Source organism: Scyliorhinus torazame, chromosome 21, assembly GCF_047496885.1.
Source record: "Scyliorhinus torazame isolate Kashiwa2021f chromosome 21, sScyTor2.1, whole genome shotgun sequence".
Classification (NCBI taxonomy): domain Eukaryota; kingdom Metazoa; phylum Chordata; class Chondrichthyes; order Carcharhiniformes; family Scyliorhinidae; genus Scyliorhinus; species Scyliorhinus torazame.
In genome coordinates, this window is record NC_092727.1 from 125975144 (window position 1) to 125990884 (window position 15741).

The following is a 15741-nucleotide window of genomic DNA, read 5'->3' on the forward strand; positions in this document are numbered from 1 at the left end:
TTAGTCTATCCAAAATGGCGAGATCACATAAGCATGCATCTGCAAACCGGAGTAAAAAATTGGGAAAAACAGGAATTAAAAATGACCACGTGAAATCCAGTTTGTACACCCCTTTTCGACTATTGTTTCAAACAAAAGCAGCAGGACTGACTGACTAAATTTCCTGTTATGTTGTTTATTATACAATGAAGAGAAAAAAAGAGCCCTTATAATTATAATTACTGAAGAATGATTCCGATTTTCAATTTATATTTTATTGACAATTTTACAACAAAGCAGACAAAATAGTAGTGATAAAAAAATTCTGCAGTCGAAATGATGGTGGAAAGTATTTACTGGACAGAAACTGTGAAACTTCAAACTGCAGGAAATCAACCCTCAGTGAAGTTTGATATATTCCACTGTGAGTCATCAGTTTCTCAGGATAGGCTGCAAGGCCAACAGTTGCTGTCACTCCATAAGGAGACCAGGGAAAGGAGAGGGGGCAGGGAAGGGTAACATCATGCAAGAAGAAACATCTAGTGGAAATACAGCACAACTAGATTTTCACAGGCACCAGATGTCAAATTTTAGTGGCCACTGCAACAAACATTTTACCCAAACAACATTACTTGATTGTTGCATCGCCATCAAATAATGTATTTGCACCACAACTGAATTAATCAACATGGCCTCAAAATAAAGGCAATGCAAGCTGAAATTTTACACTATGCACCAAAGCGTCACTTGGGATTTCACGTGATGCAATTTTCCAACCATTTAAATGGAGTCAGAAAATCATGTGACTAGATTTCAAGCACCCCACTGAAAACAGAAGGGTGATAAAAATTCTCCCTCCAAGGCTGTTCTTTCTCATTCAATCTCCAAACGTAATTAATCTTCAAGACAAGATAAATGCAAGCTGTTACAAAAAAAGATGTTTTTAATCACCTGCAGAGCAGAGTGGCAATAGGTAGGAGAGAAAGGGGAAAAAGACACAAAAGTGGGAAATCCAATGGCACCCTTCCCCACTTTCATTTGTACCTTAACCATTACCAGATTCTCCAACATAGTTTGTATACAAAGGTACAATGACTTTTTTTATTCACTGTGGGCTTAACTGGCTAGGCCAGCATTTGTTGCCCAATCCCGAAATATCCTCGAGAGGATGGTGATGATCGAGAGTAGATTTATGGGGCAGTAATTGGCCAGGTTCGATTGTCCTACTTTATGTGTACAGGACATAGCAGGGCAACTTTCCACATTGCCGAGTAGATGCCAGTGTTGGAGCTGTACTGGAACAGCTTGGCTGAGGGCCTGTCAATTTCTGGGGAACAAGTCTTCAGTACTATTGCCGGACTATTGTCAGGGTGCATAGCTTTGCAGTATCCAGTGCCTTCAGCCATTTTGTGATATCACATGGAGTGAATTGAATTGGCTGAAGGCTAGCATCTGTGATGCTGGGGATCTCCAGGTGAGGTTGAGATGGTTCATCTACTCGGCACTTCTGGCCGAAGATTGTAGCAAATGTTTCAGCCTTATCTTTTACACTGATGTTGGACTCCCCCATCATGGAGGATGGGCTATTTGTGGAGTGTCCTCCACCAGTGGGTTGTTTAATTTTCCACCACCTTTCATGGTTGGATGTAGCAGGGCTGCAGAGCTTAGATCTGATCCATTGGTTTGGAATCGCTTAGCTCTGTGTACCACTTGCTGCTTATGCTGTTTGGCATGCAAGTAGTCCTGTGTTGTAGCTTCACACATCATTTTTAGGTATAAATGGTGCTGCTCCTGGCATACCCTCCTGCACTCTTCATTGACGCAAGGTTGATTCCCTGGCTTGGTGGTAATGGGAGAGTCGGGGATATGCCAGGCCATGAGGTTACAGATTGTGATTGAATACAATGCTGTTAATGGCCCATAGCGCCTCATGGATGCCCAGTCTCGCGTTACTAGATCTGTTCAAAATCTACCCATTTAGCATGGTGGTAGTGCCACACAACACGGTGGAGGGTATCCTCAATGTGAAGACCAGACTTTGCCTCCACAAGGATTGTGTGTGGTTACTCCTCGCGATACTGTCAAGGGCAGTTGCAATTGCATCAGACAGGCTACTGAGGATGAAGTTAAGTATGTTTTTCCCTCTTGTTGTTTCCCTCACCACCTGCTGCAACCCCAGTCTAGCAGCTCTGTCCTTTATGACTAGACCAGATCAATTTGTAAGCAATTCCACAACCAATGAATCAAATCTAAGCTTTGCAGTCCTACCATATCCAGCCATGAAAGGTGGTAGACAATTAAACAACTCACTGGCAGAAGAGGCTCTATAAATATCCACACCATCAATAATGGAGGAGTCCAGCATAGCAGTGCAAAGGATAAGGCTGATGCATTTATAACAACCTTCAGCCAGAAGTGCTGAGTGGATGATCCACCTCAATCTCTACCGGAGGTCTCCAGCATTACAGATGTCAGTCTCCAGCCAATTCAATTCTCTCTACGTGATAGGCATGCAACAGCTATGGGCCCTGACAATATTCTGGCATGGTACTGAAGACTGGGCTTCAGAACTTGCGGCACCCCTCGAAGCTGTCCTAGTCAGCTACAACACTGACATCTACCAGGCAAGATGAAAAATTGTCCAGGTATGCCCCATGCACAAGAAACAAGGCAAATCCAACCCGGTCAATTACCGTCCTCATCAGCCTATTCTCGATCATAAGTAAAGTGGTGGAAGGGATCATCAACAACGCTATTAGGTGGCACGTACGCAGCAATAACCTGCTCAGGGATGCTCAGTTTGGGTTCCACCAGGGTCACTCAGCTCCTGACCTCATTATAAGCCATAATTCAAACATGGAAAAAAGAAGCTGAACCCCAGAGGTGAGGCAAGAGTGACTGCCCTTGACATCAAGGCAGCATTTGTCAGAGTATAGCAGCAATGAATCCCAACAGAACTGAAGTCATTGGGAATCAGGAGGGAAACCCTCTGCTGGTTGGAGGCATACGCAGTGTTGGAGGTCAATCATCTCAGATACAGAAAATCACTGCAGGAGTTCATCAGAGTAGTGTCCTCAGCCCAACCATTTTCTGCGGATTCATCAACAATCTTCCTTCCATCATAAGGTCAGATGTGGGGGATATTCACTCATTAGTGCACAATGTTCAACACCATTAGTGACTCCTCAGATACTGAAGCAGTCCAAATGCAACAATATTTGAGCAATATCCAGGCTGGAGCTGACAAGTGGCAAGAAACATTGGGGCAACACAAGTGCAAGACAATGCCCATCTCCAATAAGAGAATCAAATCATCACCCCTTGACATTCAATGACATTACTATCACTGAATCCCCCATCAATGTCCTGAAGGTTACCACTGACTAGAAACTGATCTGGACTAGCTATATAAATACTGTGGCTACCAGAGGGTAGAAATGCTGCGGCAAGTAACTCACCTCCCGACTCCCCAAACTACGTAGCACAAGAGAAGAGTGTAATGGAATACCGGCCATTTGTCTGAATGAGTGCAGCTGAGCTACTGGGGCCTTGAGCTACTGGTCCTAAGTGCTTCACTTTGCTAGGCACCTCTACAATTCACTATTTTCATTGATGATTAATCTATTAATCAGATTCCAAACGTTAAGTGGCTTCACAATCACCAAGTCTTTGAAAGAAGATTGAAGGGCTTTTACTTAAAAAAATACATGGTACAATCCTGTCTTTAGCAGGAATTTTAAAAGTTCCTTGTAGTGAGAACTATAGAGCGCGGTCGAACCAAATGGGAACTATGTCCCATAGCGGGCATGTTTAGCTGTGTGTTTCCCGGCGCTGGCAGCTCTAAGAAACACAACACTATCTAATGCGACTCCGGTTATATACGGGGCCTCAGCGGGGAACGCGCGGCTGAGGCCGCATTTAGTCCCGTTTCCTGCACAGAGTGCTGACATCCCAATCTCTCGATCCCGGACCCTCCCAAAAGCCCCAAATCACCTATAGCCTATAAAGGGGTCCTCACCCCCCCCCCACCCCAAAATATGCACAGGGGACCCCTCGGCCTGATCGCCGCACAAAAATGGCAGCTTTGACCTTGGCACTACCAGCCTGGCACGCTGGCAGTACTAGGCTGGCACCCAGGTGGCAGTGCCGGGGTACCACCCTGTCCAGAGGCAAGCACCCGAGGTCCTCAGATTCCCTGGGAGACCCCCAGGAGTGCCGTTCCATCTGGTCTCCATTTGTGGAGACCATTTTTTTTTTCAAAAAAATATACTTTATTCATAAAATCTATCATAAACATTACAGAACATTTCGAATTGTCTTGACTGCACATTTCCATCAGAGTTACACATTCCCTTGACTTTCTTTCATTCAATTTTGATAATATTACACACATCACTCTGTACGTTACAATTCCATCTTAAATATTTATATTGTCATGTCACCAGTACTGAACAGCGCTCGCCTGAAGTCCTCAAAGCAAAGGGCATAGATCCCAACGCCTTGGTTATCTCAGTGAACTGCATATTAGAGTGAGACTAGCTACCCCACTCCAATATGCAGATTTGCCAAAAGGTAATCCCGCCCACAATGGGCGGGCATCACATCGCTAAGTCTCATGAGATCAAGTTACATCTCGTGAGGTGTGGCGAGGCGGATAGATCCCGGGAGCAAGGTCTCCCAGCATTTAGCGGCCACATTACACCACGGCACGTTGCTTTTCGGGTGCAGCATGGCCGGTAGATCAAGCCCATCATGTTTTATCTGATAGATCAAGCCCATTGTGTTTTATCTGACTTGGTCAATTTAGAAAGGAATCTGTACCGCACTCAATAGCAATGTTGGTATTGAAGGCAAAAACTTTCATACTACAATGTGTTAGGCTGTGCTTAAGGCATTCTCGTTCAAAAAATAATTGGATCCTGTACTCTTATTTTTGAAAATAAAACACAAACTAGGTCAATGAGCCCATGCTTTCATTGGCAACAAACTGTCATATGTTAATCAACAGGGCAACCTGATAGAACTGTGAACGAATCAATGCAGTTAATGAAACTTCTGGGCCAAGATTTCATCAGTCATCAAAGCAATGACTTTCACTTATTTAATCTGCTTTCATCGGTCACAAAACCCATAACAATCAGGAAGAACAAGTAGGTACAAGATAAAGAGACTGGATAAAATAATTTTAAAAGGAACACAGATACTCAGAAATGTTTTTTTAAACAGTAAACAAAGATGCTAAAGTATGGCAAGAACCAAAACATAAGATTGCAGATGTTTCAAAAGAGGCATCTTGGGAATAGCACAATACAAAAAATAAAAGTTACCAAAGAAAAGATAACAAAGGCAACTAATGACGTAGACAGAAAGACAGCACTGAGGTAAAGGGATGGAGGCAACTTGCAGACAAACAGATGAATGCAGTTCCAACACTCACAAGCAACATCAATAAACCATTGCAGCCAAATCCTGCACATGTTAGACAAATTGTATTACCCAATGATAGAATCCAGTATATTCAGTCAATACTCCATTTTAGCAGACCCAGACACCTCTCTAATCGACTTTAAGAATAATTTTTACCATATGGGGATCTTGGCCAGACAGACCATTAGAACTTTAGACTTGAGAAATGATGCCATCTTTTGACATTATCTATGCCCATGCAGTTTATAACATATACCAAAGAATCTGTATCTGTACACAAGCACACAATTATAATACTTTCAAAACCAACATAACATACCTGCAGCTATTTAAAGAAGCTTTTCTTAAACAGCTAGATTTACACTTTAAAGCAGTACATAAACATATGTACAAGGTCGCCACAGACATGATTCACTATAGAACTTTGATTATTTATTCAGGATATACAACGTTGCTCGTTTTGCAGACAGCTTTGATCTGAACATTTGACATTCTTTCCCGCTGCATTTAGCAGCCACATCAGATACTGTAGAAAAAAGATTTAAGGCACTAAATAAGACAAGTACAAAGTTTCATAGATTATGAATCAACAATTTATTAGAAATGTCGCAAGTAACATAGCAAGTTGACACTGTCAACATACTGTGGCTAATTCCCAACACTTAATTTTCTAACCCTAGGCTTGTCGCTAGGATAGGCAGGGGAGTACAATACTTAGCCATACAGGTTACCATGGGATGATGGTTTAAAAAAAAAGTGTTATTCATGAGCCATTTTTGTACAACTCACAGAAGCCAATTCTAATCAGTAGAAATTGGAGCAGGTGACCCACCTAGCTGATGTGTTGGGTGTTCTGGATCACATACAGGTCACCAACACTTGAAGTAGTGCAACACTATTTTATTAAAAGGTTAACTATTTAAACATACTTGAACTGTGGGTAAATACGATACCAGCTTTAACTAAAGACCTTTGCCTTGTCCTAACCAGTTGATGCACTCAGCACATGGTGAATGTCTGTGTTGCAGGCTGTGAGCTCTGTGCCCCTAGCTAGCTGCTACTCGAATGAGCGGGAACTCTGATGTCCCCTGTCTTTAGTGCGTGTGCTCTCACTGGTGATTGGCTGCGGTGTTGTGTATGTTGGTTGGTCCCACTGTATGTCCATCAGTGTGTGGCTGCACCATGATATACTGGTGTACATTACGACATCCCCCCTTTTATATAAACAAATGTGCCTGCGTGACAATAGTGTGTGGTGAATGTTCCTGACTATGTGTGTGCGAAATATTTACAGGACTATGTACATAAAGCTAAGCTATGTACATGGGAAGGTGCCTGGTGCAGAAAAAAGTGTGTCACACAAATAACGAGATGAACACTATATACAAACCACTTGAACGATTAAACGGAAGAACAGAACAGACCAGAGAGTCCATTAGCGCAAAGTTCACAAATTAAGTCTCTGAGGTGGGCGACGAATTCTGGTTGACCACCTCAAGGGTGGGTCAGGAGCCACCAGCTGAGGAGCGGGCTGGATTGCGTCAGAGTGAGGAGGATGCAGAGTAACCGGAATCTCTGCATAATCCAGGTCAGGGACAACAGGAGGGCGTAGCACTGGCAGAGGATCACGTAGCGAGCGCGAAACGAGACGAAGGGCATGCCGATTACGCCGCAGAATGGAACCATCCGGTAAACGAACCAGGAACGAGCGGGGAGCCACCTGCCGAAGATCCACAGCAGTTGCAGACTAGCCACTATCCGGAAGATGGATGCGGACGTTGTCATCTGGAGCCAGAGCAGGGAGATCACCTGCACGGGCGTCATGAGCCGCCTTGTGCTGTGCACGAGACAGTTGCATTCGCTGAAGGACCGGAACGTGGTCGAGGTCTGGGACGTGAATGGACAGCACCGTCGTCCTCAGGGTGCGACCCATGAGCAGCTAGGCTGGCAACAGGCCAGTGGACAGTGGGGCCGAGCGATAGGCCAGCAGGGTGAGGTAGAAGTCAGGTCCTGCATCGGCAGCCTTGCAGAGGAGCCGTTTGACTATGTGGACGCCCTTCTCCGCTTTGCCATTGGATTGGGGGTACAGGGGACTGGATGTCACATGCACAAGGTTGTACCTCCTGGCAAAGTTGGACCATTCCTGGCTTGTGAAGCAGGGGCCATTGTCCGACATCACAGTGAGTGGGATGCCATGACGAGCAAAGGTGTCCTTACAGGCACGGATGAGCACGGATGACTGCAGACGATGTGATGTTGTGCAAACGTACCACCTCCGGGTAGTTTGAAAACTAATCTACAATCAGAACATAGTCCCTGCCCCAGTGCGTGGAACAGGTCGATGCCGACCTTGGACCAAGGGGACGTGACCAACTCATGGGGCTGTAGGGTCTCACGTGGTTGGGCCGGCTGGAACCGCTGACAGGTGGGGCAGTTGAGCACTGTGTTGGCGATGTCGTCATTGATGCCGGGCCAGTACACTGCCTCTCGGGCCCGTCGGCGGCACTTCTCCACGCCAAGATGGCCCTCGTGTAGCTGTTCCAAGACGGGCTGGCGCATGCTGTGCGGGATAACAATGCGGTCCAGCTTCAGGAGGACACCATCGACTACCGCCAGATCGACTCTGATGTTGTAGAACTGCGGGCATTGGCCCTTGAGCCACCAGTCTGTTAGGTGGCGCATGACACGCTGTAGCAGGGGGTCAGCCGCAGTCTCGCGGCGAATTTGGCCGAGGCGTTCATCCGTGGCCAGTAGATTGGAGGCCACGAAGGCCACATGGGCGTCAACCTGGCAGACGAATCCCGCTGGGTCACACGGCGTGGACCGAGCGTCGGCTATGATCAGGTCTTTGCCCGGGGTGTATACGAGCTGAAAGTCATATCGCCGGAGTTTGAACAGAATGCGCTGGAAGCGAGGCGTCATGTTGTTCAAGTCTTTTTGTATTATATTGACCAGCGGGCGATGGTCGGTCTCGGCGGTGAATTGGGAAGGCCGTACACATAATCATGAAATTTGACGACACCGGTCAACAGGCCCAGGCACTCCTTTTCTATGTGCGCGTAGCGCTGTTCCGTGGGGGTCATGGCACGTTGCAGGAGCAGTGCCCCAATGTCAGATTGGCTGGCATCGGTCAAAATTTTTGTCTCTTTCGCTGGATCAAAAAAGGCCAATACCATGGCCATGGTAAGTTTGGTTTTAAGTTCTCTCCATTCGCGCTCGTGGGCAGGAAGCCATTGGAAGTCTGTCGTCTTCCTGACCAGGTTCCTGAGAGCGGTGGTATGAGAGGCGAGGTTAGGAATGAACTTCCCTAGGAAGCTGACCATGCCCAGAAATCAGAGGACCGCCTTCTTGTCCTCTGGCTTTTTCATGGCTGTGATGGCAGCCACCTTGTCCGCATCCGGCCGCACACCCAACTGGGAGATGTGGTCCCCTCGGAACTGGAGTTCCGTCTGGCCGAAAGAGCATTTCACTCTGTTGAGGCTTAGGCCCTGCTCCAGTATACGGTTGAACACGCGCTGGAGGAGACTGATATGTTCCTGCGGGGTGGTGGACCAAATGATTATGTCATCAACATAGACGTGAACACCTTCAATGCCTTCCATCATTTGTTCCATGATCCTGTGGAATACTTCTGACGCCGATATGATCCCAAACGGCATCCTGTTGTAACAATATCTACCAAAAGGGGTGTTAAAGGTACACAGTTTCCTGCTGGATCTGTCTAGTTGAATTTGCCAGAATCCTTTCGAGGCGTCAAGTTTGGTGAAGAGCTTGGCGCGAGCCATCTCGCATGTGATCTGTTCGTGCTTGAGGATTGGGTAATCATAGAATCATAGAATTTACAGTGCAGAAGGAGGCCATTCGGCCCATCAAGTCTGCACTGGCTCTTTGAAAGAGCACCCTACCCAAGCCCACACCTCCACCCTATCCCCACAACCCAGTAACCCCACCCAACACTAAGGGCAATTTTGGACACTAAGGGCAATTTAGCATGGCCAATCCACCTAACCTGCACATCTTTGGACTGAGGAGGAAACCGGAGCACCCGGAGGAAACCCACGCACACACGGGGAGAACGTGCAGACTCCACACAGACAGTGACCTAAGCTGGGAATCGAACCTGGGACCCTGGAGCTGTGAAGCAATTGTGCTAACCACCATGCTACCGTAATGCTCCCTCATTATGTTGCGATTCAGATCCTTTGGATCAATGCAGATTCTGAGCTCGCTGGAAGGCTTCTTTAAGCACACCATGGAACTGACCCAGTCGGTTGGTTCCGTAACTCTGGAGATCATTCCTTGGTCTTGGAGGTCCTGCAGCTGCTGCTTGAGGCGGTCCTTGAGGGGTGCTGGGACTCTGCGAGGTGCATGCACCACAGGCGTGGCATTCTGTTTGAGTATGATCTTGTAAGTATATGGGAGCGTGCCCATGCCTTCGAAGACGTCGCGGTGCTGGTCGATGATGGCGTTGAGTTGCGCCCCGAAGTCAGCATCCTGGAAGGCAGACGTGTCATCAGGAGAGAGAGAGAGAGAACTCTTTGAACGAGGTTTAGCAATTTGCACGCCTGTGCACCAAGCAGAGAGTCCTTTGAGGAGCCCACGATCTCGAAAGGAAGGATGGCTTTTCGTGACTTGTGCGTCATTCGAGTTCGCATGAGCCGGAGCAGGAATGATGTTGCCATTGTAGTCCAATAGCTGGCAGGCCGATGGGAGAATGGTTGGTTTGACACGAAGGCTTTGGAAAGCAGACCACGCCATGAGATTGGCGGAGGCACCAGTGTCCAGGCGGAATCGTATTTGGGACCGGTTGACCGTCAGGGTGGCACACCACTCATCGTCTGGATCGATGCTGTACACCGACAGCGGCTGGTGTCTTTACTTCGGGGACAGCCTGTTTTTCATTACAACATCGACTCGAAAAGGCGCCTTCGGGTCCTCGGTGTCACTGCTTTGTGGGAGGTCGCAATCGGACTCGGTGACCGTGGGTTGAATTGTCCGAACATTCCTGCGAGGCTGGCTGAAGCAATATGAATTGGAAGGCTGAGCTGCTCGACAGCAGGCAGCATAGTGGCCAAGTCTTCCACATCATAGGCATTGTCGAGATTTTGCAGGGCATTGCCGCTTTAAATGGGCGGAGCCACAGTTGCCGCACGTCGTGATGTCAGCACGTTCTCTGCGTCGCCGCACATGCGCGGTGCGGTCCTGTACATTACGTTCCTCCATGTCGCCGTCCCCTCGTTTAGTGCGTACAAGCACGGGAGTCCGCGAAAAGCGCGCAAAATGGCCGCCCTCATCCAGGCTGAGGCCCTGGAGGTGTTCAATCACTTGGACCCGTTCCGCCTCGTGGGGACCTTGCCGTGCCATTTCAGCCGCTTGTATATGGGAGTGCCGACTGGTGGCATTTTCATGTAGGACACAGGTCTCAATGGCGGTCGCGAGGGTGAGTTGCTTTACTTTAAGGAGCTGCTGACGTAGGGGGTCCGACTGAACACCGAAAACGATCTGGTCGCGTATCATGGAGTCGGAGGTGGGCCCGTAGCTGCAAGATTGCGCAAGGATGCGGAGGTGCGTTAAAAAGGATTGGAAAGGTTCGTCCTTACCCTGCAAACGCTGCTGGAACACGTAGCGTTCAAAACTTTCATTCACCTCTACAGTTCCGCGACGTCTTCGAAGGCATGGGCACGCTCCCATATACTTACAAGATCATACTCAAACAGAATGCCACGCCTGTGGTGCATGCAGTGAGTGTCAAATTTGAGGAGAACAGTCTTGAAATTCGTCTTGTCTTCATCATCTGCAAAGGTGAGAGAGTTGAAAATATAGATGGCATGGTCCCCGGCCGTGGAGAGGAGAAGAGCAATCTTTCTGGATTCCGAGGCGCCCTCCCTGTCCGTGGCTTTGAGGTAGAGCTGGAAGCGCTGTTTGAAAATCTTCCAGTTGGCCCCGAGGTTGCCGGCAATGCGGAGCGGCGGCGGCGGGCTGATGTTGTCCATGTTGCAGAATGATGGAATGCTGGCGGAAGGCAGATCACTTGCAGGTAGGTCTAAGAAGTGCTAGTATGCAACCACACCTGGTATCATGATGTGTTGGGTGTTCTGGATCACATACAGGTCACCAACACTTGAAGCAGTGCAACACTATTTTATTAAAAGGTTAACTATTTAAACATACTTGAACTGTGGGTAAATACGATACCAGCTTTAACTAAAGACCTTTGCCTTGTCCTAACCAGTTAATGCACTCAGCACATGGTGAATGTCTGTGTTGCAGGCTGTGAGCTCTGAGCTCCTACTCGAATGAGCGGGAACTCGGATGTCCCCTGTCTTTATAGTGTGTGTGCTCTCACTGGTGATTGGCTGCGGTGTTGTGTATGTTGATTGGTCCCACTGTGTGTCCATCAGTGTGTGGCTGCACCATGATATACTGGTGTATATTATGACACTAGCCTCTTGGTCACAGGTGCTGAGTGGATCCAGCATGGCTTCATCAAGGGAAAATCGTGTTTTTAACTGACTTGGGAGGTTTTTTGAAGAGGTAACAGAGAAGGTTGATACGCACAATGCTGTTGATGTGGTGTATGTGGATTTTCAAAAGGCATTTTGTACAGTGTCATACAACAGACTGGTGAGCAAAATTCAAGCTCATGGAATAAGAGGCAAAGTAGGCACTTGGATAAGAAATTGGCTGAGTGACAGGAAACAGCGTTGTGATAAATGGTTGTTTTCTAGGTTGGAGGAAAGTTTGTAGCGGATTTCCACCACAGATCAATGTTGGGACCCTTGCTCTTCTTGATATAGATTAATATATCATGTGTTCAGGCATGATTTCAAAACTTGCAGATGATACAAAAATTGGAAACATTGTCAACTGTGATGAGAACAGTCTTGGACTTCAAAAGGGCACAGACATGTTGGTGGATTGGGCAGGCAAGTGGCAGATGTAGTTCAATTGAGAGATGAGACAGGTGATTCATTTTGGCAGGAAGAAAATGGAGAGACAGTGCAAAATAAAGGGAGAAACACTAAAGGAAGTGCCAGAATAGAGGGACATTGCTTTATCTGTACATAAGTCATTGAAAATGGCAGGGCACATTGAAAGAGCAGTTAATGAAGCATATAGTATCTTAGGCTTTATCAATAGGGGCACTGAGTACAAGAGTACGGAAACATAGAAAATAGGAGGAGGCCATTCGGTCCTTCGAGCCTGCTCTGCCATTCATTATCATGGCTGATCATCCAACTCAAATCCTGCTTTCCCCCAATATCCTTTGATCCCCTTCACCCCAAATGCTATGTCTAACTGCTTCTTGAAAACATTCAATGTTTTGGCCTCAATTACTTCCTGAGGTAATGAACCCCACAGACTCACCACTCTCTGGGTGAAGAAATCTCTCCTTATCTGTCCTAAATGGTCTACCCCGTATCCTCAGACTGTGACCCCTGGTTCTGGACATACCCCCATCAGGAATATCCTTTTTGCATCTATCCTGTCTAGTCCTGTTTTATAGATTTCTAGGAGAACTCCCCCTCATTCTTCTTAACTCCAGCGTATACAAGCCTAACCGACTCAATCTTTTCTCATGCGTCAGTCCCGCCATCCCAAGAATCAGTTTGGTAAACCTTTGCAACACTCCCTCTGGCAAGATCATCCTTCCTCAGATAAGGAGACCAAAACAGCACACTGTAGCCACCTAAATTGGCCAACTCCCGATTTAAAATGGTGAACAGCAAAGGCTGATGGGAAAGTCAGCCAACATAGACAGAAACCAGCAGGTGCAGGTTTGCTGTGTATTTAACTCTGCAAAAGGCCAGACAACATCGATACCAGCGACCATCAGCATAACAATGTAGCAGCCATCTACATACTGATGAGCAATCCCCGGGAACAATAAGTAACATTTTGGACACACAAAGCAAAGCCAGACACCCCGGCGCCAGCAGGAGCCAACACAAAGGAGGTGAACGAACACCTCAAGACCGCCCATCGATCAGGGAACCGTTCCAGTATTGGAGAAATCGAACCAAGCGATTGGGACAAAGTCCAATCTCTTGGGACCAGGTACAGGGTCCACCCCGAAAGGCGGGAAGTCCCTGGGGACTATAAGAGTTAAGCCCCAAGTTCAAATCGCTCTCTTCAGCTCTCTTCACCTCTTCGTCCTGCCCGGGTCACCCAGCAACACAAACCAACATTGACCGTGACCGGTGCAGTGACCGCCGACAGAAGTAAGTCTTAATTTAACGCTCGCTACGAGATAGGCGCTCCTAGCTACCAATCCGTACCAACTTCGAATCCCGCAGACTCAGAACCCGAACGAAAGGCCATTTGTTCCCCTTACCTGGTGGTCCAGTCCGAAGTTAAGTATAGGCTTGTTAGTTGTAGAAGTAGCTTAGATGTAGAATTTGTGCATGAGTAGCGATTACTGTGTATAATAAATGTTCTTTGATTTGAATCTTACTAATCGGTGTATTGGGTCATTGATCATTACTCGGACTAGAACCTCGTGGCAGTATCATAAAGATACCTGGCGACTCGAGAGCAAAGGTAATAAAACACAGCAATTGAACCAACGGAAAGTTAGCAAAAATACAATATTCCAGGTGTGGCCTCACCAAAGCCCTGTATACTTGCAGCAAGACATCACTGCTCATGTACTCGAATCCTCTCGCAATGAAGGCCAGCATATCTTCTTTACCATCTTCTGCACCTGCATGTTTACCTTCAGTGGCTGGTGTGCCCAGCCACTGAGGACACCCAGGTCTCGTTGCACAATTTTATGGCCAGCCATTTCTTTGTCCCCTATTACACATTCCCCTTTTCTGTCTGTAAGGGACCTACATTTGTCTTCACCAATCTTTTTCTCTTCACATACTTTTACAGTCAGTTTTTATGTTCCCTGCAAGCTTGCTCTCGTACTCTATTTTTCCCTTCTTAATCAATCCCTTGATCCTTCTTTGTGGAGTTCTAAACTGCTTCCAATCCTCAGACCTGTTGTTTATCAGGATATCATGTTAAACTTGTATAAGACAATAGTTAGGCTTCATCTGGGCAGTTCTGGACACCTGAGAAAGGATGTAAAGGAACAGTAGAAAGTAGAGAGGAGATTCACAACAATGATTTCAAGGATAAAGGGCTGGAGCTATGCAGACAGATTGGAGGGGACTGTTTTCCTTGGAAAAAAGCCTGCTGAGAGGAAACTTGATAGAGATCCTGAGGGGTATGGACAGGATAAATAGTGCAAGACTGTTCCCACTCGAGAGCATCAAGAACTAAAGGGCACAGATTCAAAATAATTGGCATAATGAGTAAAAGATGATGTGAGAGAAAAAACATTTCACTGAGGGTGGTTAGGGTCTGAAACTAACTCCCTGAAAAGGTGGTGGAGGCAGGTTCGGTCAAGGTATTCAAAAGGGAATTGGATTTCTATCTGAAAAGAAAGAATGGGCAAGATTACGGGGATAGATCAAGGGGAGTGGAACTAGATAGAAGATTCTTTCAGAGAACCAGTACAGACTCGATGAGCCAAATGGCCTCTGACCACACTGTAAAGGTTCTGTGATTCTGGAGCAAAACGAGAATCCTCAAAGACAAAAACATTCACAATTACAGGAAATTCAAGGATCCAAATGTTACTTATCTGGGGCAAACAGATGCACTCATCACAAGAAATGCTGACACAAGTTAAAAAGCGGTAGGTATCAGAAAATGCTTCAAACAAGTCATATCATTCAGACTATAATCAAGACTAGTGAAAAATATACTGATTTGCAGTTCATGCATCTGTCATTATTTAATTTTTGCATCATTTATGTCGCAAGAGTTTACTTTTTACCTTCTGACTCAGGGTGGTACGGTGGCACAGTGGTTAGCATTGCTGCCTCACAGCGCCAGTTTCAATTCCAACCTTGGGTGACTGTGTGAAGTTTGTACCTTCTCCCTGTGTCTGCGTGGGTTAGGTGGATTGACCATGCTAAAAATTTACCCCTTGGATAGGTGGTGTTAAGGAGATACAGGGCAGGGGAGTGGGCCTAGGTCGGGTGCTCTTTCCAAGGGTCGGTACAAACTTGATGGGTCGAATGGCCTCCTTCTGCACTGTAGGGATTATATTCTATTCTGTGAAATTATACTTAATCCACAACACATGGTTAAATTTACATAACAGATCAATGGGTGGCACGGTGGCGCAGTGGTTAGCACTGCTGCCTACAGCGCTGAGGACCTGGCCCCAGGTCACTGTCCATGAAAAGTTTGCACATTCTCCCAGTGTCTGCGTGGGTCTCGCCCCCACAACCCAAAGATGTGCAGGGTCAGCAGATTGGAAAAAATTGATACTCTAAA

At 46.8% G+C, this 15741-nt stretch overlaps 1 protein-coding gene across 6 annotated transcripts in view; it reads right to left on the reverse strand.

Moving 5' to 3' along the window:
- arhgap23a (Rho GTPase activating protein 23a) overlaps positions 1–15741 on the reverse strand; it is a 606368-nt gene that overhangs the window by 405241 nt on the left and 185386 nt on the right. The window lies entirely within an intron of this gene.